This window comes from Trachypithecus francoisi, unplaced genomic scaffold (assembly GCF_009764315.1).
Source record: "Trachypithecus francoisi isolate TF-2019V2 unplaced genomic scaffold, Tfra_2.0 Lachesis_group5, whole genome shotgun sequence".
Lineage (NCBI taxonomy): Eukaryota > Metazoa > Chordata > Mammalia > Primates > Cercopithecidae > Trachypithecus > Trachypithecus francoisi.
The window spans coordinates 54,439,637-54,465,588 of record NW_022681470.1 but is presented as its reverse complement, the minus strand read 5'-3'; the positions used below and the strand labels follow the sequence as shown (position 1 = coordinate 54,465,588).

General features: G+C 36.3%; 1 protein-coding gene and 1 pseudogene across 9 annotated transcripts in view; both read left to right on the top strand.

Annotated features, from left to right (window-relative positions):
- DENND1B (DENN domain containing 1B) overlaps positions 1-25,952 on the top strand; it is a 291,773-nt gene that overhangs the window by 18,670 nt on the left and 247,151 nt on the right. The gene's annotated exons all lie outside the window — the stretch shown is intronic.
- On the top strand, positions 19,148-20,209 carry LOC117076622 (annotated as a pseudogene).

Sequence of the window (25,952 nt, the reverse complement as noted above, 5' to 3'; positions counted from 1 at the left end):
TTTTGTACAGATGGGTTCTCATTCTGTTGTGGAGGCTGGTCTTGAGCTCCTGACCTCAAGTAATCCTCCTGCCTTGGCCTCCCAAAGTGCTGGATTACAGGTGTGAGCTACTGCCAAGATGATAGATGTCCTTACAAGGAGGTGATTTTATCTTTTTTCCAGAAGAGGGATTGTTGGGTCCTATAGTAGTTCAGCAGAAGAATGGATGAAGAAAATGTGGTGTGTATACATATATGCAATGGAATATTATTCAGCCTTAAAAAGGGGTAGATAATGCTGTCTGCTATAACATAGATGGGCCTGGAGTACATTATGCTAAATGAAACACATCAGACTCAGGAAGAACAATGTTGCATTATCTCACTTATATGTAGAATATATATTTTTAAATACTCAGATACACAGAGATAGAGAATGAAACGGTGGTTACCATGGTTGGGGGTAGAGGAAATGAAGCAAGGTAGGTCAAAGGATACAAAATAGCAGATATATAGGATGGACAAGTCTAGAGATCCAATGTGCAATGTGAAGACCAAAGTTAATAAAATTGTATTGTGTTAGGGATTTTTATTAAATAAATGGATTTTAGCTGCTCCTGTCCCAAAGAGGTATATGAGATGATAGATGCGTTAATTGATTTCACTATAGCAACCATTTTACTACCTATATGTATTTCATCATGTTGGGCACCTCAAATAAACACGATACAATTTTATTTAAAAAGCATGGTGGCGGGCGCCTGTAGTCTCAGCTACTCAGGAGGCTGAGCCTGGAGAATGGCGTGAACCCGGGAGGCAGAGCTTGCAGTGAGCCGAGATCACGCCACTGCACTCCTGTCTGGGCAACAGAGTGAGACTGTCTCAAAAAAGAAAAAAAAAAAAAAAAAAAGTTGCTGACTAGTACGCCTTTTGGAATCTGTCTCGTGGAAGTTATAGTCTATCTTGTGCTCGGTCTTTATTGTCCTGATTTATGTTGTTTACTGGATTTCAGGCTTTTAAGGACAAGTACCTCTGAATCTTTTGCAGATTTGGGGATTACTTGAATGGTGTTCAATGATTACTTGCTAAGTTATATTGTTATTAAAGTGAAATTAGTAAAAGATTGTTCTGATTATCAATACTTATTGAAGGTTTCTTAAATCTTAAAAAAATTTGAACATAAAGAACTTTGAAAGCTTGCTGATTTTTGTCATCACAAGCAATGGGCACTTTATTTTAAAAAACTTTTTTTTTTTTTTTTAAATAGAGCTGTTGAAAAACCACAAACTGTAACTTTGTAGGCAGAACTGGTAAAGATCAAGATAGAACCTTTTCCTTTTTCAATTCCTTCTTAATTATCACTTGAATCTGAAAAAAAGCACACAACAACCAGTTTAGTTCATCTGATAGCCTTCTGCGGATATATATGATTCTAGAAATTACTCATTAAATAACTTTATCTTGGTTTGATAGCAGAAATGCACCAGCATGAGGTTGTGTTTAGTATTCAAATTTACTATTAACTAGAATTAAGCAGTCCTGTAAAATTTTAATCACCTGGGTAGTTATAAAAACTTAGCTGACTTTTATTTTCTTAAGATTATCATCAAATTAATTATAACTTATTTGAAATTAACTTATATGTTTATACAGAAAACATGGTTCAAATGAAACCCAAATAAGTTCAAATGTGTTTTAATACATGGGAACATCATATGTCGTCAAGGTCTATGCATTAAAATTATAGGTGCCCTTAAACTTGGATGGAAGTGGTTCAGAAAGGATTCTTTTTTTTCTTCAAGATTCCAGGGTATTTTAGATATGATATTTGGAAGAGGAAGTAATATAATATTTAGAAAATATTTTTGAGGGTCTTTATCATTTTTACTCATATATAAATTAAAAGAGCAATTTCTATTTAATAATTATAAGCAGCTAATGAAGTTAATTTTTTTGGTTTTTAGAAAATATCTTTAAAACTTTTTTTATTCTTATTACTTCAAGACTTGAGAACTAAGTTTTTGAGTCTTAGTTTTACTATGAAATGTGTGATTTTGTTGATGAATACCTACAGAGTAATCACTGACAATAAGGAGCAGCACAATTTCATCAAGATTATGTGTTGGTTCTGTTCACTATGTACAGGTTTAGACATGTTAGAGAAGAAATAATAAGCTGAGAACTGTTATGTACGAAAATACTAGCTTCCAACTTTTAATGATTACAGTAGTGTTTGTTAGGGACATTGAGTATATACCCTAAACAGTGGACATATTGAAATGGAATGCTAGTTGAAAGACATTTTAATTTGTAAATATTTGCCTCATTTTAGCTTAATAGTTGAAGACATAAATGAATCCACAGTCTAATGTTTAACATATGTCATTGTTCTAAATTTTGCCTTTGATAGAGCTGATATAGCTGTTTAAAATTCATTGTAAAACGTATTACAAAACCCATTGAGTAATAATTTACTCTTCTTGGGGGATTATGAAGTCTTTTGGTAATTTTTTTTTTTGAGACAATGTACACCCTGTTGCCCAGGCTGAAGTGCAGTGGCATGATCTTGGCTCATTGCAACTTCCACCTCTTGGGCTCACTGTGATCTTCCCACCTCAGCCTCACAAGTAGCTGGGATTACAGGTACATGCCACCATGCCCAGCTAATTTTTGTAGAGATGGGGTTTTGCTATTTTGCCCAGACTGGTGTTGAACTCCTGAACTCAAGTGACCTGCCTATCTTAGCCTCCCAAAGTGCTGGGATTACAGGTGTGAGCCACTATGCCTGGCCGGTAATTTTTTGATTCATTTCCCCTCAGTAATTGTCCAGATTACCAATGACCATTTTGTTTATAAATGGATATGGAAAGAAAGAGAGGAGATGGCATTCATATCAAGTTTTCTACCTTAAACCTTGCATCACTTACTGCTATTTTCTTGTGATCTACTCAAAATATTGATGAAAGCATTAAAAATGTTCGAAGTCACTGAACACTTCTGGAATGCCTTCCAAATCATCAAGATTAGAATTGCCTTCTAGTTATCCTATACATTTTAAGATGGCTTACACTTTACATTTTCAGGGTATCTTAGTTCTTCAAAAATGTATAATTTACCCTGTGTTTAATATATATGACAGACTAAACATATAATTTAAATTTTTTTTTTTTTTTTTTGAGACGGAGTCTGGCTCTGCCGCCCAGGCTGGAGTGCAGTGGCCGGATCTCAGCTCACTGCAAGCTCCGCCTCCTGGGTTTACGCTATTCTCCTGCCTCAGCCTCCCGAGTAGCTGGGACTACAGATGCCTACCACCACGCCCGGCTAGTTTTTTGTATTTTTTAGTAGAGACGGGGTTTCACCCTGTTAGCCAGGATGGTCTTGATCTCCTGACCTCGTGATCCGCCCGTCTCGACCTCCCAAAGTGCTGGGATTACAGGCTTGAGCCACCGCGCCCGGCCTTTAAATTTATTTTAAAACAATTTTAAGTATGATTAAAGTCGATCTTTTTAAGATATGGCTGAATTGGTCAAAACACGAAAAGTATTTATGTATTGCTGTTAAGGGATTTTTCAATCTCATTCTGAGTTAAAACTTAATTTAAAAGCTGGGTTTGAGTAGAGTAGATTGAGGGTGCTTTTGCCTGGTTTACGGGGAAGAGATGAATAATTTGCTGCTCTCTAAGAGGTATCTTTCTCCCACATACTTATTTTTAACCCAGAAGGATGTGAGTGTTGAATCTTCTGCAAATAAAGGGGAGACCAAAGGTCCTGTCTTCTGCTTGTGGGACCTGTAACCAGAAACTTGGCCCAAAGTTTGCAACTTCATCTGCATGAAGGTGGTGCAGATACTTTCATTTTGGAATTTGTATTTTTGCCTTGTTTCACTTTTATCTTCAATGTATTTGGCATCTATTTTTTCATTCATTAGATGTTTAATATTTTTATATTACTTTAAAATGTTTTAGCTTGATTCTTTCGTTTTTAATTTTACTTTTAATTGTATTTTACTTCTTTTTATTGTTTTATATTAATTTCTTTTATTTGGTTTTTAAAAAGTTTTTATTTTTAAGAGAAGTATGTAAGGCCGAGTATGGTGGCTCACACCTGTAATCCCAGCACTTTGGGAGGCTGAGGTGGGCGGATCACATGAGGCCAGGAGTTCAAGACCAGCCTGGGCAACATGTGAAACCCCGTCTCCGCCAAAAAATACAAAAGTTAGTCTGGTGTGGTGGCGTGCACCTGCAGTCCCCAGCTATTTGGGAGGCTGAGGCAGGAGAATTGCTTGAACCTGGAAGGTGGAGGTTGCAGTGAGCCGAGATCACACCACTGTACTTCGGCCTGGGCGACAGACAGAGACTCCATCTCAAAAAAAAAAATAAAATAAAAAATAAAAATTTAATGAAATACTCTCTATTCTTGGGGAAAAGTTGTGCTTTTTCTTGTTCTAATTAGTGTGCCCTTTGAAACTTTTTCCTTTTTAGTGAAGAAACAAGGAGAAAGAATATCATAAGATGCAAGAGACACATTCTAATAAAACTAATACTTACGCTTTGATGGACTGTGAATAGGTAATTAAATCTCTGTTTCAAGGTGAACAGGAGTAATGGTTTTGATGCCATGATTTTCTAAAAGCCTGAACTCTGGAATCCTCTTACAGATAAGACAGATATTTTACCTGTTAGACATCATGGTGGAATGGGAAGATCCTGGACCGAGAGTTGAAACATAGCTCTTGGTACTGGCTTCATCACTTGTTAGATGTCTGACTTTGATCAAGTCCTTTAAATTTTATTACTTTCATTTTTCACATTTGTAAAATATTTGCACTGCATATCTCTAATTGTTATGAGAGTCAAATACGTAATAGCATGGGAATGCTTCATAGATTGCACCATGTAGATATAAACTTTTATTTGGTTTCTGCATTGTGGTTGTTAGCCGTATGAAAAACGATATGATCACTTCAACAGAAATTGTTAGTAAAAAGCTTTCCTCCTATTTTGATGTATGTGATCAATCTGGAAGATAGGAATGCTAAAGAAAGGTCACATAGTAACTTCCAAGTCCCCTCTTTAATATTGCAGAAGTGTCAGGAACAAGGAGGATAGAAGACACTAACATATTTTGCACTGTGATTAGTGAATTTCACTTTGAAAAGGATATTTAGCAGAGAGTAAGTTTGTAGTACCAAATCTGACAGCATCGATATAAAGATTTGGTGAGATGTAGAGAGGTCAAACAGGAGTTGAAAATTACAATGTGACTTTTCTTTAGCATTCCTTTCTTCCAAATTTTTCACATATACAACTTCAGCAGCAAAGTGAGAATTCCATATATGTGTAAGTTTTCAAATTTCTAAGAGCTAATATTTTTAAGCTTGAAAGTTGTTAGAATAGAAATAACATTGGGCTTATATCCTCGAAGGAATGATGATGAGCTAAGATTAAAGATGATATTATACAAGTGTAGGGTCCTCAAAGGAAATATTAGTTGAGAGGTATGGTGTAATTGGTTGTGAGGTCTGTGTAAACCAAAACTAAGTATTGCAACTTGTGAATGATTAAAAAATACAGAAAATTGAAGGCTATCTTGTTGGTGACATTTGAATTCCTACATAACTTTCTTGAGTGAATGCTAAATTTAAGTCCAGAAATTATCCTTGAAGCAAGATTCCGTTATGTCATTGATATAAATCTCCTTTTTATAGGTAATTTAATCATGTTGATGAAGTTTATATTTTGTTGAATTTATGTAAGACCTTTCTGTAGATTCCTGAGTTCTCAATAACAGTGTTTCCTAATTTTAGTTATAACACATAGAAAATGACAATATTTGTATGGTACTTCTGGGCAAATGGACTTCATGCAATGATAGGAGGTAAATGACCTGGGGTCTCCTAGGGTTGAGGGGATCAATATGTTCTTATTTCTTCTTACCCATTAGAGAGGCACAGGCTGGGATGTTCTCTTTATGGTTTCTTTGATGAGACTGGCTTTTTATTCACTGCTTTTGTTCACTGTTGTTCTATGCTGCTAGGTAGGATGGCAGAACTCTAGAGTTAGATTGGAGTTAGAAACTGGGTTGGCGTTCCAGTTGAACCACTCTGAGCCTGTTTCTTTGTCTTAAAATGAGAACAGTTATGATCCCCCTTCTCTTCTGTAAACGTGTGATGATCAATAGAGATAATAAATTATATGACTATGCTTTTAAATAGATGGTTATTTTTAATATAATTTAAGCAAACTGCAGATACATCTCTTTTGTCACTTGCAAGAAGAAATAGATTCTTTTGTTTTATATACATATATGTGTCTGTGTATATATATAGTGTGTATATATATAAATATATTTAATGTATAATGGCATAGTGTCACAGTGTATCAGTGAGGGCTTCTGACTCCAAAGCTAGGAGAGAGAATTGCAAAATTTCACAATGGCAATAAAAATTAAGGATTATGAGAGATGTATTATATTTATGCAAATATTTCTTTCCCTTTCAGGCGTAGTATTTTCTTTAATAATGATTAATTCTAATTATGGGTTCCGATAATTATTACACATAAGTATCTAATGTTCATCTGTTTTAATGAATTTTTTTAAATAAAAGGGATAATGAATAAAATTTATTATTAGTTTATTATTAGTGACCCACGTTTTTCTGATAGTCTGGCTCTTTATGCCATTGTTTTCCCTAAATAATAAATTTAATTGTTTAATGGAAGCATATTCTTTTTTTTTTTTTTTTTTTGAGATGGAGACTTGCTTTGTCTCCCAGTCTGGAGTGCGGTGGTGCGATCTTGGCTCACTGTAACTACTTCCCCCTGGGTTCAAGCGATTCTCTTACCTCAGCCTCCTGAGTAGCTGGGATTACAGGCTCATGCCATCACACCCGGCTAATTTTTATATTTTTAGTAGAGATGGGATTTCGCTTTGTTGGCCAGGCTGGTCTTGAACTCCTGACCTCAAGTAATCTGCCTGCCTCCTCCTCCCAGAGTGCTGGGATTAGAGGCCTGAGCCACCATGCCCAGCCTAATGGAAGCATATTCTAATTGTTGGAAAAACATTTAGGAACAAACAGCGTCTGGCCTGGTAGACTAAAATCCACAGAGGAACAAGTGAATATATTAATTCTATCAGTCTGTTAGCTAATCAAAATATTCTATTCCTTAATTCTTCCTTCCTAGACTCTATGTGTAGGATAATCCTTGGCACTCTTAATGAAGAACTAGTCTGATGCCATTGGTGAAAAATATTTTTTGGTTTTACTATACATTGTGTATATTTCCCTATACTTTTAAACGTACAGATATTTTATTCTCCATATGACCACTTTGTAACTACTGATATGGGTTGGCTCTGTGTCCCCACCCAAATCTCATCTTGTTGCTCCCATAATTCCCACATGTTGTGGGAGGGACCTGCTGGGAGATGACTGAATCCTGGGGACAGGTCTTTTCTGTGCTGTTCTTGTGATAGTAAATGGGTCTCATGAGATCTGATGGTTTTAAAAATGGGAATTTCTCTGTGCAAGCTCTCTCTTTGCCTCCTGCCATCCACAGAAGATGTGACTTGCTCCTCCTTGCCTTCCACCATGGTTGTGAGGCCTCCCCAGCCTTGTGGAACTGTAAGTCCAATAAACCTCTTTCTTTTGTAAATTGCCCAGTCTTGGGTATGTTTTTATCAGCAGTGTGAAAACAGACTAATACAACTACTTCTCCATTTATTTGATTTTTTTTAAAATGGAAATTCTTATTAGTTTAAGCTTATTTTATTTCCTTATTATCTGCTTATATTTCTTCACATATTTTCTCTTTACTAGTTTTCTTCCCATTTTTAAAAGTCTGATCTTTTCTTCTTTTGTTTTGGCATCCCGTACCATTGTATTTTTTTTTCTGTTGGGCAGTATACTACTATTTTTTTTTTTTTTTTTTTTTTTTATTATACGTTAAGTTCTAGGGTACATGTGCATGACGTGTATATCATGTATACTCCCCAATGCAATCCCTCCCTCCTCCCCCCTCCCCATGATAGGCCCCAGTGTGTGATGTTCCCCTTCCGGAGTCCAAGTGATCTCATTTTTCAGTTCCCACCTATGAGTGAGAACATGCGGTGTTTGGTTTTCTCTTCTTGTGATAGTTTGCTAAGAATGATGGTTTCCAGCTGCATCCATGTCCCTACAAAGGACGCAAACTCATCCTTTTTGATGGCTGCATAGTATTCCATGGTGTATATGTGCCACATTTTCTTAATCCAGTCTGTCACAGATGGACATTTGGGTTGATTCCAAGTCTTTGCTATTGTGAATAGTGCCGCAATAAACAAACGTGTGCATGTGTCTTTGTAGTAGAGTAATTTATAATCCTTTGGGTATATACCCAGTAGTGGGATGGCTGGGTCATATGGTACATCTAGTTCTAGATCCTTGAGGAATCGCCATACTGTTTTCCATAATGGTTGAACTAGTTTACAATCCCACCAACAGTGTAAAAGTGTTCCTATTTCTCCACATCCTCTCCAACACCTGTTGTTTCCTGACTTCTTAATGATTGCCATTCTAACTGGTGTGAGATGGTATCTCATTGTGGTTTTGATTTGCATTTCTCTGATGGCCAGTGATGATGAGCCTTTTTTCATGTGTCTGTTGGCTGTATGGATGTCTTCTTTTGAGAAATGTCTGTTCATATCCTTCCCCACTTTTTGATGGGGTTGTTTGCTTTTTTCTTGTATATTTGTTTGAGTTCTTGGTAGATTCTGGATATTAGCCCTTTGTCAGATGAGTAGGTTGCAAAAATTTTTTCCCATTCTGTAGGTTGCCTGTTCACTCTGATGGTAGTTTCTTTGCTGTGCAAAAGCTCTTTAGTTTAATTAGATCCCATGTGTCAATTTTTGCTTTTGCTGCCGTTGCTTTTGGTGTTTTAGACATGAAGTCCTTGCCCATGCCTATGTCCTGAATGGTACTACCTAGATTTTCTTCTAGGGTTTTTATGGTATTAGGTCTAACATTTAAGTCTCTAATCCATCTTGAATTAATTTTCGTATAAGGGGTAAGGAAAGGATCCAGTTTCAGCTTTCTACTTATGGCTAGCCAATTTTCCCAGCACCATTTATTAAATAGGGAATCCTTTCCCCATTTCTTGTTTCTCTCAGGTTTGTCAAAGATCAGATGGCTGTAGATGTGTGGTATTATTTCTGAGGACTCTGTTCTGTTCCATTGGTCTATATCTCTGTTGTGGTACCAGTACCATGCTGTTTTGGTTACTGTAGCCTTGTAGTATAGTTTGAAGTCAGGTAGCGTGACGCCTCCAGCTTTGTCCTTTTGACTTAGGATTGTCTTGGCAATGCGGGCTCTTTTTTGGTTCCATATGAACTTTAAAGCCGTTTTTTCCAATTCTGTGAAGAAAGTTATTGGTAGCTTGATGGGGATGGCATTGAATCTATAAATCACCTTGGGCAGTATGGCCATTTTCACGATATGGATTCTTCCTATCCATGAGCATGGTATGTTCTTCCATTTGTTTGTGTCCTCTTTGATTTCACTGAGCAGTGGTTTGTAGTTCTCCTTGAAGAGGTCCTTGACATCCCTTGTAAGCTGGATTCCTAGGTATTTGATTCTCTTTGAAGCAATTGTGAATGGAAGTTCATTCCTGATTTGGCTCTCTGTTTGTCTGTTACTGGTGTATAAGAATGCTTGTGATTTTTGCACATTAATTTTGTATCCTGAGACTTTGCTGAAGTTGCTTATCAGCTTAAGCAGATTTTGGGCTGAGACAATGGGGTTTTCTAAATATACAATCATGTCATCTGCAAACAGGGACAATTTGACTTCTTCTTTTCCTAACTGGATACCCTTGATTTCTTTCTCTTGCCTGATTGCCCTAGCCAGAACTTCCAACACTATGTTGAATAGGAGTGGTGAGAGAGGGCATCCCTGTCTTGTGCCAGTTTTCAAAGGGAATTTTTCCAGTTTTTGCCCATTCAGTATGATATTAGCTGTGGGTTTGTCATAAATAGCTCTTATTATTTTGAGGTACGTTCCATCAATACCAAATTTATTGAGCGTTTTTAGCATAAAGGGCTGTTGAATTTTGTCAAAAGCCTTTTCTGCATCTATTGAGATAATCATGTGGTTCTTGTCTTTGGTTCTGTTTATATGCTGGATTACGTTTATTGATTTGCGAATGTTGAACCAGCCTTGCATCCCAGGGATGAAGCCCACTTGATCATGGTGGATAAGCTTTTTGATGTGCTGCTGAATCCGGTTTGCCAGTATTTTATTGAGGATTTTTGCATCGATGTTCATCAGGGATATTGGTCTAAAATTCTCTCTTTTTGTTGTGTCTCTGCCAGGCTTTGGTATCAGGATGATGTTGGCCTCATAAAAAGAGTTAGGGAGGATTCCCTCTTTTTCTATTGATTGAAATAGTTTCAGAAGGAATGGTACCAGCTCCACCTTGTACCTCTGGTAGAATTCAGCTGTGAATCCATCTGGTCCTGGACTTTTTTTGGTGGGTAGGCTATTAATTGTTGCCTCAATTTCAGAGCCTGCTATTGGTCTATTCAGGGATTCAACTTCTTCCTGGTTTAGTCTTGGAAGAGTGTAAGTGTCCAGGAAATTATCCATTTCTTCTAGATTTTCTAGTTGATTTGCGTAGAGGTGTTTATAGTATTCTCTGATGGTAGTTTGTATTTCTGTGGGGTCGGTGGTGATATCCCCTTTATCATTTTTTATTGCGTCTATTTGATTCCTCTCTCTTTTCTTCTTTATTAGTCTAGCTAGCGGTCTGTCAATTTTGTTGATCTTTTCAAAAAACCAACTCCTGGATTCATTGATTTTTTGGAGGGTTTTTTGTGTCTCTATCTCCTTCAGTTCTGCTCTGATCTTAGTTATTTCTTGCCTTCTGCTAGCTTTTGAATGTGTTTGCTCTTGCCTCTCTAGTTCTTTTAATTGTGATGTTAGAGTGTCAATTTTAGATCTCTCCTGCTTTCTCTTGTGGGCATTTAGTGCTATAAATTTCCCTCTACACACTGCTTTAAATGTGTCCCAGAGATTCTGGTATGTTGTATCTTTGTTCTCATTGGTTTCAAAGAACATCTTTATTTCTGCTTTCATTTCGTTATGTACCCAGTAGTCATTCAGGAGCAGGTTGTTCAGTTTCCATGTAGTTGAGCGGTTTGGATTGAGTTTCTTAGTCCTGAGTTCTAGTTTGATTGCACTGTGGTCTGAGAGACAGTTTGTTATAATTTCTGTTCTTGTACATTTGCTGAGGAGTGCTTTACTTCCAATTATGTGGTCAATTTTGGAATAAGTGCGATGTGGTGCTGAGAAGAATGTATATTCTGTTGATTTGGGGTGGAGAGTTCTATAGATGTCTATTAGGTCCGCTTGGTGCAGAGATGAGTTCAATTCCTGGATATCCTTGTTAACTTTCTGTCTCGTTGATCTGTCTAATGTTGACAGTGGAGTGTTGAAGTCTCCCATTATTATTGTATGGGAGTCTAAGTCTCTTTGTAGGTCTCTAAGGACTTGCTTTATGAATCTGGGTGCTCCTGTATTGGGTGCATATATATTTAGGAGAGTTAGCTCTTCCTGTTGAATTGATCCCTTTACCATGATGTAATGGCCTTCTTTGTCTCTTTTGATCTTTGATGGTTTAAAGTCTGTTTTATCAGAGACTAGGATTGCAACCCCTGCTTTTTTTTGTTCTCCATTTGCTTGGTAGATCTTCCTCCATCCCTTTATTTTGAGCCTATGTATGTCTCTGCATGTGAGATGGGTCTCCTGAATACAGCAGACGGGCAGTATACTACTCTTAAGGGTATACTACCGATATTAATAATTTAGATACTTCCACTACTAATAATTTAGAAAGTATTTTGAGAAAGTATTTTTCATATGAATTATTTATTTGATTCTCATACCCATCTTTTGATAGGATGTATATTTGTATTCCTATTTTACATTTGAGGAAAGTGGAGCACAGAAAAGTGAGGGACCAGGCTGATACATATAACTGGCAGACTTGAACCAAGATTTCAACTCTAAAACCCACACTTTTTCCAGTAAACTTCAATTTTATATCAGCTAAGTATAGTGACTTGAGAGACTTGCCTCGAATTACAGATTCAAGTGAATGATTTCTTTAGGTAGAATGAAATTTTTCTTTGCTAGGAGAAATTGGAAGTTAGGGTAGCCAAATACTGTTAATATGTGTCTGTGTATGTATGCCTATGTATGTGTATGAGTATAAATACCTTTATGTTTTATCAAAAGCACCAGGCCCATTGCAAAAGATTCAAACAGAAGAAGAAAATAACACGAAGAGACTAGAATTCCATCACCCAGAGAATATAATGGGTAATATTTTGTTGAACAATCTGTTACACATCTCTATATGAATATATTTGCATTAATATGCATTTTCCATAAACTGATTCATCTGTTCATGGTATCCTATCATCTGACCATTACCAATTGATAATTTGTTATGAACATCTTCCTGTGTCTGAAAATAGATCTACTGTATCAGTTTTTTTTTTTTTTGAGACAGAGTCTCCCTTTGTTGCCCAGGCTGGAGTGTGGTGGCTCGATCTTGGCTTACTGTACCCTTTGCCTCCTGAGTTCAAGTGGTTCTCATTCCTCAGCCACCTGAGTAAGTGGGATTACAGGCATGCACCACCACACCTGGCTGATTTTTTGCCATGTTGCCCAGGCTGGAATTCCTGGCCTCAAATGATCTGCCTGCCTCGGCCCGACAAAGTGCTGGGATTACAAGTGTGAGCCACTGTGCCCGGCCTACTTTATCAGTTTTAATAGTTACCTGGAATTTTATTGTATGGCTGACTGTATATATATCTCATTTATACTTGTATTATTATCTGCTTCAAATAAGTTCTTGAGTGTCATTGTTGGACTTTGGATATATATTGGCAGATTGCCTTCCTGAAAAGATACATAGTCTTAGTAATAGTTAAGAGAGCCTGTGTGTACCACAGTTCTCAACAATACTAGGTATTAATTCTCTTTTAAAAAATATTAACAATGTATTTTATTTAATTCCATATGTCCAAAACATAATTTTAACAGTCAATATTGAAATATTATTAAAATAATTTACAGTTTTTTTACTTAGTATTCCATATGTCCAAAACATAATTTTAATAGTCAATATTGAAATATTATTAAAATAATTTAGTTTTTTTACTTAGTCTTTGAAGTCATATATATTTTAAAAATATACTTTATTTTATTTATTTTATTATTTTTATTATTTTTTTTGAGTTGGAGTCGTGCTCTGTTGCCAGGCTAGAGTGCAGTGCCACCATCTCGGCTCACTGCAGCCTCCTCCTCCTGGGTTCAAATGATTCTCCTGTCTCAGGCTTCTGAGTAGCTGGGACTATAGGCGTGCGCCACCACATCCAGCGTTTTTTTGTATTTTTAGTAGAGACAGGGTTTCACCATGTTGGCCAGGCTGGTCTCGAACTCCTGACCTCAGGTGATCCTCTCACCTCGGCCTCCCAAAGTGTTTGGGTTACAGTTGTGAGCCACTGCACATGGCCATCAACTTCCTTTTTAAAGCAGTTTTTGGTTCATAGCAAAATTCCGTGTAAAGAATTTTCCCATATATCCCTTGCCCTGACATATGCACAGCTTTCCTCACTATCAAAATCTCCCACCAGAGTGGTAAATTCATTACAAGCAATGAATCTACATTGACACATAATTATCACCCAAAGCCATAGTTTAGTGTTCACTTATCGTGTTGTATATTATGTGGGTTTGACAATTATAATGACACATATTCCCCATTATAGTATCATACAGAAATAGTTTTATTGCCCTAAATATTCTCTGTGCTTCACCTTTTCATCCCTTCTTACCTCCAACCCTTGATCTTTTTACTGTCTCTACAGTTTGCCTTTTCCAGAGATATTTCCCTTTTTTAATTTTTGAAAACATATTTACCTATCTTGCTTTACTTTGTATTTTGATTGATTAGAAAAGTTGGCCAGTATTTCATGTTGGCATTAATATTTCTTTGGTGCATTTTATATTTTTGTGTTTTGCACATTTGATAAAGGCTTTAATTTTATCTATAACAACCAATTATTTATCACATATTGGTATTTTTCCAATTTAACATTTATCTTTTAGTTTTGTTTTATATTCTTTATTCAGAAGTTTAAATTTTTTTGTAGTCAAGTTAGTCTTTGAACTTGGAACCAACCCAAATGCCCATCAGTGATAGACTGAATTAAGAAAATGTGGCACATATACACAATAGAATACTATGCAGCCATAAAAAAGGATAAGTTCATGTCCTTTGTAGGGACATGGATGAAGCTGGAAACCATTATTCTGAGCAAACTATCGCAAGGACAGAAAACCAGACACTGCATGTTCTCACTCATAGGTGGGAACTGAACAATGGGAACACTTGGACACAGGGTGGGGAACATCACACACCAGGCCCCCCACAGGGAGGGGGGAGGAATAGCATTAGGAGCTATACCTAATGTAAATGACGAGTTAACGGGTGCAGCACACCAACATGGCACATGTATACATATGTAACAAACCTGCAGGTTGTGCACATGTATCCTAGAACTTAAAGTATAATAATAATAAAAAGAAAGAAAAAAAATTAGTCTTTGAAAACAATTTCTGCTTTTGCTGTTTTTGCCAAGAGCTACTAAACTCAGGGAAAAATCAGAAGTTAGTGTTTTCAATATATTTCTGATAAAATTGCTTTATTACAATTACATCTTCAATGTATGTAGAAACTTAATTTAGTTGAATTATACTGATACCATTGTCTTAAATGTTTGATAGAATTCACCCATGAAGTTACCTAGGCCCAAAGGTTTCTTTGTGGGAAGGATTTAAATTATGAATTCAAATTCTTTAGCAGATAAATGATTAATCAGACTTTTGGATTCTCCTTGTGTCAGTTTTGGTAATTTTCAAGGAATTTGAAATTTAAACAAAATTCAGGAATTTTATTTAATTATAAAAGGTATTGGCACAAGACCATTCATAATATTTATCTTTTTAATTTTTGTAAGATCTGCAGTGATAAGCCCCTTTTCTTCTAATATTAATAATTCACATATCGCCTCTCTTTTTTATTAGTCTTGTTTAGGGGTTTATCGATTTCATTGGTATTTTCTGAGAGCCAATACAGTATTTTGTTGATGTCTCCATTTTCTGTTTTCATTGATTTCTGCTGTCATCGCCGCTGCCGCCTCCTTTTTCTTTCTTCTTCTTCTCTTCCTCCTCTTCCTCCTCCTTCTCCCTTCCTCCCTCCTCCTCTTCCTCCCCTCCTCCTCCTCCTCCTCCTCTTCCTCCTTCTTCTCTCTCTCTCTCCCCTCCTCTCCTCCTCCTCTCCTCTCCTCTCCTCTCCTCTCCTCTTCTCTCTCTCTCTCTCTCTCTCTGTCTCGCTGGAGTGTAGTGGTGTGATCTCGGCTCACTGCAACCTCCGCCCCCTGGGTTCAAGTGATTTTCCTGACTCAGCCTCCTGAGTAGCTGGGATTAGAGGCGCATGCTACCACATCTGGCTAATTTTTGTATTTTTAGTAGAGACAAGATTACACCATGTTGACCAGGCTGGTCTCGAACTCCTGACCTCAAGTGATCTACCGGCCTCGGCCTCCCAAAGTGCTGGGTTTACAGGTGTGAGCCACTGCGCCTGGCCAACATTTATTATTTTCTTCTACTTTTGATTTAATTTTTTTCTAGCTTCTTAATGTGGAAGACTAGAGTGTTAATTTTTAAACCTTTCTTTTTCTAATGTAATCATAAATGTGTAAATTGACTTTTAAGCAATGTTTTAGCTGTGTCCTACAACTTTGGATATATTCTGTTTTCATTGTTATGTACTTGAAAATATTTTCTAGTTTCACTTGTCACTTTTTTCTTGATCCATAGGTTATTTAGAAATGAGGTGCTTAATTTCCAGACATTTGAGATTCTTTGTGATATATTTTTATTATTTATTTTTAATTTGATTTAGGTCAGAGAACATACTCTGTATGACTTCAATCCTTGGAAATGTGAGATTTGTTTTATGGCCCATGAGATGGTCTATCTTGTTTAAAATTCAGTGTGCACTTATATAGAATGTATATTCTACGGTTGTTGGATGTATTGTTTAAATGCCAATTAGATAAAGTTGATTGATAGTGTTTTTCAAATCTTTTATGTGTTTTTTTTTTTTTGGATCTGTTTCTTTCACTTGCTGGGGGAAGAGTGTTAAATTCTCCAACTATAATTGTGGATTTCTTGGTTTCCTCTTTTAGTGCTGTCAGGTTTTGCTTCATGTATTTTGAAGCTCTGTTGCAATAAGCGTACACATTTACAACTATTACGTCTTCTTTATGAACTAACCATTTTAACATATGAAATTTCTCTCTGTCTCTGTCTCTTTTTCTCTGACAGAGAGAAATTTCAAGCATGGTGGCTCACACCTGTAGTCTCAGCAGTTTGGGAAGCTGAGGTGGGAGGATTGCTTGAGACCAGGAGTTCGAGACCAGCCTGGCCAAAATAGCGAGACCTCATCTCAACAAAACATAAAAAAATTAGCTGGGTGTGGTGGTGTGGACCTGTAGTCCCAGCTACTCCAGAGGCTTAGGGGAAGGATTACTTGAGCCCAGGAGCTCCAGGCTGCAGTGGGCCATGATGGTGCTACTGCATTCCAGCCTGGGCGACAGAGCAAGATCTTGTCTCAAAAACAAAACAAAACAAAACAAAACAAAACAAAACAAAACAAACAAGCAAAAAACTTCACCATAAATTAAAACTGTTAAATAAGAGAATCCCCATAATAAATTATTTTTGTTTAGACAGTTCCTTTTTAAAAAAGTTAAGAAATGGAAAAAAAATCTTATGTACCTACTATTTACCATTCCTTGCATTCTTCCTTTATGTAAATTTGAAGTATGATCTGGCATTATTTTCTTTTAGCCTGAAATATTAATTGTACATCAAGTCTGCTGGTGACATATTCTCTCAGGTTTTATCTGAAAATGTCTTTATTATATCTTAATTTTTGAAGGGTAATTTACTTGGGAATAGATTTCTAGTTTTTTTCTTTCAGCATTTTTAATAATGTTCTGTTGTCTTCTGGCTTGCATAGTTTTTGATGATACCTAAGCAGACGTTTTTAATCATTATCTATATGATATCTTTTTTTTTCCTTTGCCTGCTTTTAAGGTTTTCCCTTTTTATCGTGGTTTTCAGAAATTTGGTTGTTATGTGCTAGGTTTAGTTTTCTTTGTATGTATCCTGGCTGGGACTTTTTGAACTTCTTGGGTCTATAAATTTTTATCTATATATGTACATACATATATTCAGAAAAGTTTTGAACATTATTTTATTGAAACTGTTTTTCTGTTTATCCTCCTTTATTCTTTTTCCCTTGGAGACACAGTTCATGTGTGTTAGACTGCTATTGTTTCATGAGTCACAGGGACTCTGTTTTATTTTTCTCAGTATTTTTTTCTTTCTGTGCCTCAGTTTGTACAGTTTCAATTATTCTGTACTTAGGTTCTCTAATCTTTTATTCTGCAGTATCCAATCTGCTGTTAAGCCCATATAGTGAATGTTTTTGTCTCAAATAATGTATTTTTTCAGTTCTAGATTTTGAATCTTTTTAATAGATTCTATTTTTCTACTGAGGATCTCTATCTGTTAATTCATTCTATCTTTTCCTTTAAATACTTAGATGTAGTTTTAATAGCTTGTTTTAATTTCTTGTTTTGCTGTAACAAATTACTGCAAACATAGTGGCTTAAAATAATATAAATTTATTGTCTTACAGTTTTGGAAAGGAGAAGACTGCAATGGTACTCACTGAGCAAAAGCCAAGATGTCAGCAGGGCTGTGTTTCTTTCTGGAAGCTCTAGGAGAGTATTTTCTTTCCTTTTTCAGCTTCGAAGGGGCTGCCTTCCTTCCGTGGCTCTTGGCCTCTTTCTGTCTTCAAAGCCCACAATAGCCGATGAGTCTTTTTCCTAGTTTATCACTCTGATGCTGATACTTCTGCTTTGTCTTCAACATTTAAGGATCTTAGTGATTGTACCACTTGGATAATCTAGGATATGCTCCCTATTTTAAGGTCAGCTGATTGGCAACCTTAACTGCATCTGCAATCTTAATTCTCCTATGTTATGTAATACAGTCACAGGTTCTAGGCATCAGGATATAGATATCTTTGAGGGGTCACTGTTCTGCCTACTGCATAACTCTTTTTAAAAATTCTTGTTTGGTAATTCTAATAACTGTTTCGTTTTCAATTTGTTTCTGTTTACTTTTCATGCCACCCCCACCCCACCCCACCCCTACTTCCCTGATATTTAATTGGTTCCTTGCATGTCTGATAATTTTTTGTTGTATGCTAAATATTTTGGGTATCATATTATTGACAGTTTGAAATTTATCTTTTTTAAACTAAGCATTTCATTTTGTTTCAGTGGGCAATCAAATTTTTGATGGATCAATTAGATCTTTTCAAGGTTTGTTTTCAATCTTTGGGTGGGTCTAGAGTATTTTACCTCTAAGGCTAACGTAGTCTTACTCCTAAGGTGTGTGTCAACAACTGTGTAGAGTTTGAAATTTTATTCTATTTACGTGCTAACTGGTTAGCTTCTTATGGTTTCATTGATGCTATCAGCAGACATGAGTTTCCACGATCAGAGATAGAGGACTTTATTATTCATGGCACAGGTGACATGAGCATCAATAATTTGTGTCAGTTTTCCTTGTCCCTGAATTACAGGAGTGGGGTGTGAATGCACCCAGGTAGTTGCCTGCAAATGCAGTTGAATGTGTTATAGAAGAGGAATCCTGAGTTTAGGAAACCCAAGTAGCATATAGTGTGCAGTAAGCATGCCTGCTTTTTGCTGTTGGAGGCAGATACTTTAGGCAAATCTTGTTTTATTACACTTTGCTTTGTTGTGCTTTGTAGGTATTGCGTTTTTTAAAAAACTGACGATTTGTAGCAGTTCTGCCTTGAGCAAGTCTACTGGTGCCTTTTTTTTTTTTTTTTTTTTTTTTTAACAGCATGTGCTCACTTTGTGTCTCTGTGTCTCATTTTGGTAACTCTCCCAATATTTAAAACATTTTTGGACGGGGTTTTAAGATGGCCGCCAGGTGACTGCTTTCTGACAGAAGAAAAGATGTGGAGTGGGCTGCTACCTCCTGGCCTAAATGAAAGTGATGTTGAGTGAAACTCTGAAGATGAAGCTACATTGGAGGACTCTGGACTGAACTTACAAGAAGATAAAGAGGATGGGAGTATCAGAAAAACAGAAATCATAGATTCTCGATAGATGAACCCAAAACTGAAACAGAGTCGAATGTAATGCCTATGAAGAGTGTCCTTCTGGAATTCCCCTAGGCATGTAGAATAAATTTCAAGAATTACATAAAAAACATTCTGAGCAGAAAAGCGCAACCTCAAGATTCAGAGGGGAAAAAAAGAAAACGCTCCAGAAAAGATAAACTGAGGAGTGAAAAAGAATCTCACAGTGAACAGTCCTCAAATGAAACCCAGTGGAAGGAGCTTACTCAGTATTTTGGAGTCAATGATAGATTTGACCCCCATGTTAAAGGGAAAAAAGTTGAGAAATCAGGCCTTGAAGAAAGGATAGACCAGTCTTTGGAGGAGTGGAATATTGAGAAGACTGAGGAACTCAGAAACCAGCTAGCTACTTGAGAGCTTGGTGTAAAAATTGCCAAAGCAGTTGCCTGCCACAACTTTGTAAAAGCCAAAAAGGAGGTTGAAAATTCACAGGCTGCCCGACAAAAGAAGAAACTTGCATGGAGGTTTGAAGCAAAGAAGAGATGGGAAACCAAAAGCGACATGGGATATGCGTAACTTGCAAGAGTGCTTCAAGACATTTGTAGACTCAAATGCTCAATTTACTGAGAACGTTTTCCTGCCTACATTAAATATGTCAGAAAATTGATAGCGCTAGAACAAGAAATAAGCATAAAATTTGGGAGTTTGATTATCAGCTCTTTTCAGTCTTTCTCTAAGGACTTTGTCCTATTGAAGTGAATAAAATGGAACATTCTCATATTTGTATAAGGGGAAATGTAAGAAAAAATACAGAAAAATAGGATAGAATTTTGTTTATTTATTTGTATAGACCCATGGTGTAAAATCAGTTTGGCTGTGTTTCATTCATTTGGTTTAGCATAGCCAGTGAGCTTCTCGTTCTTTCTTTTTTTTTTCTTTTTTTCCTTTTTTCTTTTCTGTCTTTTTTTTTTTTTTAATTGAGACATAGTCTCTGTCACCCAGGCTAGAGTGCAGTAGCATGATCTTGGCTCACTACAACCATTGCCTTATGGGTTCAAGTGATTCTCATGCCTCACTCTCCTGAGTAGCTGGGATTACAGGCAAGTGCCACCACACCCAGCTAATTTCTTTTTGTATTTTTAGTAGAGACAGGTTTTGCTGTGTTGGTTAGGTTGGTCTTGAACTCCTGTCCTCATATGATCCATCTGCCTTGGCCTCTCAAAGTTCTAGCATTACAGGCGTGAGCAACCATGCTGGCCTTGTACTTTCTTATCTGTTCCCAGTGTAACTACATGTTTACTGGAACTGTGTTTTTAAGATTGACAGTTGTTTATAATGGATTAGTCGTAAGTGCCAAAAAGTTTCAGTTGACACTGTCTTTACAAATGACTTGACCTTAATGTTATAAAAGGAGTTACTGATTTTTTATTGGAGGCAGTAGACTTGATATTTCAGAATTGCATAGTAAAAGCAATTTACTAAGTTTTTTGTACTTTCAGATAAACTATTACAATAAAGAAAGGGGCAGAATGTAGTATTTGGAAGATGATTTAAATTCAGCAATGCCTAAAAATGGCTTCCAAAGTATCTTTCTTAGCCATATCATTCTTTAAATTATGAGATGGTTCTTAGAAGTGAAAATGGTGTAATTGTATGAAGCAGACGGTTATAACTCAAAATAATATAACTTTGAACCTTCTAAAAATTTTCATTATTATTATATATTATGTATATATAAAATAAGGTGATCTGTTATCAGTGATCTTTGATGTTATTGTTGTAATTGTTTTGCAGTACCATAAACCATGCCCATATAAGATGGCAAACTTAATTGATAAATGTATGTATTCTAACAAGAGAGATGGGGCACCACAGACCAGCTGTGGCCCCATCTCTCTTCCTCTCCTGAGGCTTACTATTCCCTGAGACACAACAACGTTGAAGTTAGGCCAATTAATAACCCTACAATGGCCTCTAAGTGTCCAAGTGAAAGGAAGACTCACATGTATTTCACTTGAAATATAATACTGGAAATGATAAAGCTTAGTGAGGAAGGCATTTAAAAACCTGAGATAGGCTGAAAGCCAGGCCTTTTGCACCCAACTAACTGTTTGTGACAGGTTGTGAATGCAAAAGGAAAGTTATTGAAGGAAATGAAAAGTGCTACTCCAGTGCACATGCAAATGATAAGCAAAGCACCCTTAGTGCTGAGGTGGAAAAAGTTTTAGTGGTCTGGATGGAAGATCAAACCATCCACAATGCTTTAAGTCACAGCCTAATCCAGAGCAAGGTCTTACCTCTCTTCAATTCTGGGAAGGCTGAGAGAGATGTGGAAGCTGCAGAAGAAAAATTTGAAGCTAGCAGAGGTTGGTTCATGAGATAAGGAAAGAAGCCATCTCTGTAACATGAAAGTGTGTATGGTGAAGCAGCAAGTGCTGATGTAGGAGCTGCAGCAAGTTATCCAGGAGATCTAGTTGAGATCATTGATGAGGGTGGCTACATTAAACAACGGATTTTCAGTGAAGATGAAACAGCCTTATATTAAAAGAAGATGCCATATAAGGCTTTCCTAGCTAGAAAGGTGAAGTCAGTTCTTGCCTTCTGAGTTTCAAAGTACAGGCTGACTCTTGTTATGGGCTAATGTAGCTAGTGACTTGAAGTTGAAGCCAGTGCTTATATATCAATTCAAAAATCCCAGGGCCCTTACAAATTATACGAAATCTACTCTGCCTGTGCTCTCTAAATGGAATAACAAAGCCTGGATGACAGCATATGTGTTTATAGCATGACTTATTGAATATTCTAGAGCCACTGTTGAGACCTACTGCTTAGAAAAAAAGATTTCTTTTAGAGTATTGTTGCTCACTGACAATGTACCTGTTCACCCAAGAGCTCTGATGGAGATATACAAGAAGACAAAAGTTTTAATGCTTGTTAACACAACATCCATTCTGCAGCCCATGGATCAAAGAGTAATTTTGACTTTCAAGTTTTATATCATTAAGTCTAAATGTAAGAAATACTTTCTGGAAGGCTATAGATGCCCTAGGTACTGATTCCTCTGATGGATCTTGGCAGAGTACAGTGAATGGAAAGGATTCATCATTCTAGATGTGTTTAGGAATATTTCATGATTCATGGGAGGAGGTCAAAATATCAACATTAACAGAAGTTTGGAACAAATCGATTCCAACCTTCATGAATGACTTTGGAGGAGTTTAAGACTTCAGTGGAATAAGTAACGCAGATGTGGTGGATATGTGTGAAGCTACCAACCTCTGCTAGCTTCAGAATTTTCTTCTGCAGCTTCCACATCTCTCTCAGCCTTCCCAGAATTGAAGAGAGGTAAGACCTTGCTCTGGATTAGGCTGTGAGTTAAAGCAATGTTGTGGATGGTTTGATCTTCCATCCAGACCACTAAAACTTTCTCCACCTCAGCAGGAGAGCTAGAATTAGAAGTAAATCCTGAATATGTGACCGAATTGCTGCTATCTTGTGATGAAACTTTAATGTATGAGGAGTTGCTTCTTATGGATGAGCAAAAAACGTGGTTTCTTAAGATGGACTCTACTGGTGAAGATGCTCTGAACATTGTTGAGATGACAAACAAGGGTTTAGAATATTACATAAGCTTATATGATAAAGCAGGGAAGGGTTTGAGAGGATTGACTCCAATATTTTTTTTTGTGATGGGGTCTTGCTATGTTGCCCAGGCTGGCTTTGAACACCTGGGCTCAAGCTGTCCTACTGCCTCAGCCTCCCTGGTAGCTGGGACTTCAGGCCTGCACTACCGTAACCAGCTGAGATTGACTCTAATTTTGAAAGATGTTCTACTGTGGATAAAATGCTATCAAACCACATCTTATGGTACAAAGAAATCTTTTGTGAAAGGAAGAATCAATTGATGTGGCAAAGTTAATTGTTGCCTTATTTTAAGAAATTCCACAGCCACCCTAGCCTTCAGCAGCCACCATGCTGATCAGTTAGCACCCATCAACATTGAGGCAGACCCTCCACCAACAAAAAGATTACGACTTGCTGAAGGTTCAGAAGATTGTTAGCATTTTTTAAAAGCAATAACGTAATTTTAAATTAGGGTTTGTACATTCTTAAAGACATAATGCTATTGCACACTTAATAGACTGTAGTATAGTATGAACATAACTTTTATATGCACTAGGAAATCACAAAATTTGTGTGACTTGCTTTATTGTGATACTCATTTTATTGAGGTGATCTGGAACTGAACCTGCAATATCTTCAAGGTATATCTGTGTTTCTGTCTTCCAAGGCTATAAGGTAATGTGCTCTCTGCTTGGAATGGAGACTATTTTCTAAGGGTGTTTGCTTTAATCTTGTTAATATCATGTTAATAGTTTAAAACTTTGTTAATGATTACTTCCCCTATTAATCGGTCATCCTGGAAAAGATAGTCTGGAATAAAACCCAGTCATCTATCTCTGCTGTAAAGAAGTGAAGAGAAGTGAGAGACCCCTGGAATTGTCTCCTAACAGTGTGACCTTTCTGAGGCATCTCAGTTGAATTCCTCACATGTTCATGGTTTTATCTGCTTGTTCTGTCTCTTGGTACTGTGTGACCACCAGAGTCTTCATTCAGCTATTCACTGCCAGGCATCATCAGGAGTGTCACCCTGTACATGTGCAACCTAGTGTTTGGCCAAAGACTTAATATGACCCTTATATGGATTTCTGATGTTCCTTGTATTTGATATTTTCTGCCACAAATTTTGCTTCACCTCCAAACTTTTTTCTCTTTTTCCGCTGCTCAGCAAGACTGTAGTTCTTTGTGTGCTGCAGTTCTGAAAGTGCCTTCAGGCAGAAAGTCAGGGAGATTGTAGTGCTCATTTTGTGTAATTTCTTTTTCCCAGAGACCACAGTCTTGCTTTTCCTATTGCTCAACTTTAAAAAATATTTATTTCAAATATTTTATACAGTTTTATTTTACTTTACATTGTTTATGGTGGGCCAGCTGGTTTGTGCCTGTTACTGCCTCATGACCAAAAGTGAAGTCTATCACTTTAATTTGCATTCTTTATGAATATATAGTATTATGCCAGCTAGACTGCAAGATTGCTAAAGTCAGACATGTTATCTTTTCTTCTTTTTAAGATTCTTTAAAGTGTTATGTAAGTAGGTACTCAGTAAATGCGTCTTGTTCCACAAAACACACAGTAGAAATATGAAACTGAAGTATAAAAATTCTGTCCCTTGATATTATTGTTATGGTAATGATGAGAATTAGGATGTTATATGACAGATTAGTTTGTGGTTACTTACCTCTAGGTATATATATGCCTACAGTTGATAACATAAAACTTTTTATGAACTGAGTTTTTGAAAGAAAAATATTACTAGAGAAATTGGATTGCTATATTAGATGGTATTGACTAAGACTTGAAATAGTGCCATTGTATTATATTTAATATTTCTCCTTGTAATGTAAATTTGTTTACGAATTTACAGATTGAAAGGGATTTTACATATATTATTTTACATTAATTTTGATTTTCTCAACAACTCTCTATGTTAGGTTCAATAGCTATCCTCTATCCTCATTTTACTGAGCAAATTAAAGTTCAGTGAAGTTCTTTCATACTTAAGGTTCCAAAGTTATAAAGTGGAAGAGCTGAGACTGCAAATTGAATCTCTAAATGAAGTTTAATGTTCTTTCTGCCTTTCTGCATACCATAGGTGTGGGTTGCCACGTTTATGTCAGTTTTTTTTTTTTTTCACTTTTTGAGTGTATGTAGTTTATGCCCATTGTATTCATTCTGTGTATAGGATTATGAAGCTGAAATTTTAAATTCTTTACCTGGTGAAATTGTATAGATACCAATGTTGTAAGTTTTCTGCCTATTAAATATTTGAAACTACTTTTAAACGTTTTTTTAAATAGTAAATCTTTAGTAATGGCATAAAGGTATGTTTTTGTGTTGCTTTATAATTACTTTAGATTGTCAATTTGATAATTAGGTTCAAACGATCGTGCAGAAATGTGTTAAAGATTGTGTATTGACATTCTCACCATTAGGCTTGTTCTACTTTGAAGATTAATATTCTAACATTAGAATTTTAAAAGTATACTAATAGTTTAAAACTGCTTTAGTAATTATTTACTCTATAAATATGCATAAATAAGGATGCCATCATTCTAATCACTTTAAGCCCTTATTTGGGTAATATATCCTTGTTGGGTTGAATTGGAAGTGATGATCTTTGGAATATGCACATGAATTAATTGGTTACTCTATCTTGGGATATGTCAGAAGCACTACTACTTCAGTGAGAGGACTTTTGCAGGAGATGTTATTTTTTACCAGCCAGTGGTGTTTTATCTTGATTTGCAGTAAGCAAGCTTTATCAACACAGAGGATAATGATTTACTTGTCTTATCCTTTCTCTTTGTAGCTTAGAGAAATTCCAGAAAATAGTCTTTTTTGTTGTTGTTGTTAGGAAGAAAATAAAGTCTTCATATGAAAAGCTTTGTATGCTTTTCTTATCAAAATACAGAAAGATTTTTATCTTTTGATCCACTAAATTTACTTACCAACATAGATATTAGCTTTGCTTTTCACTCCTTCCCTCAAAATTGTAGGACAGAAATTTGGAAGTCAGGAAAGCAAGTAAATGTTACAAATGCTTATTTATCTTGCAAAAGTG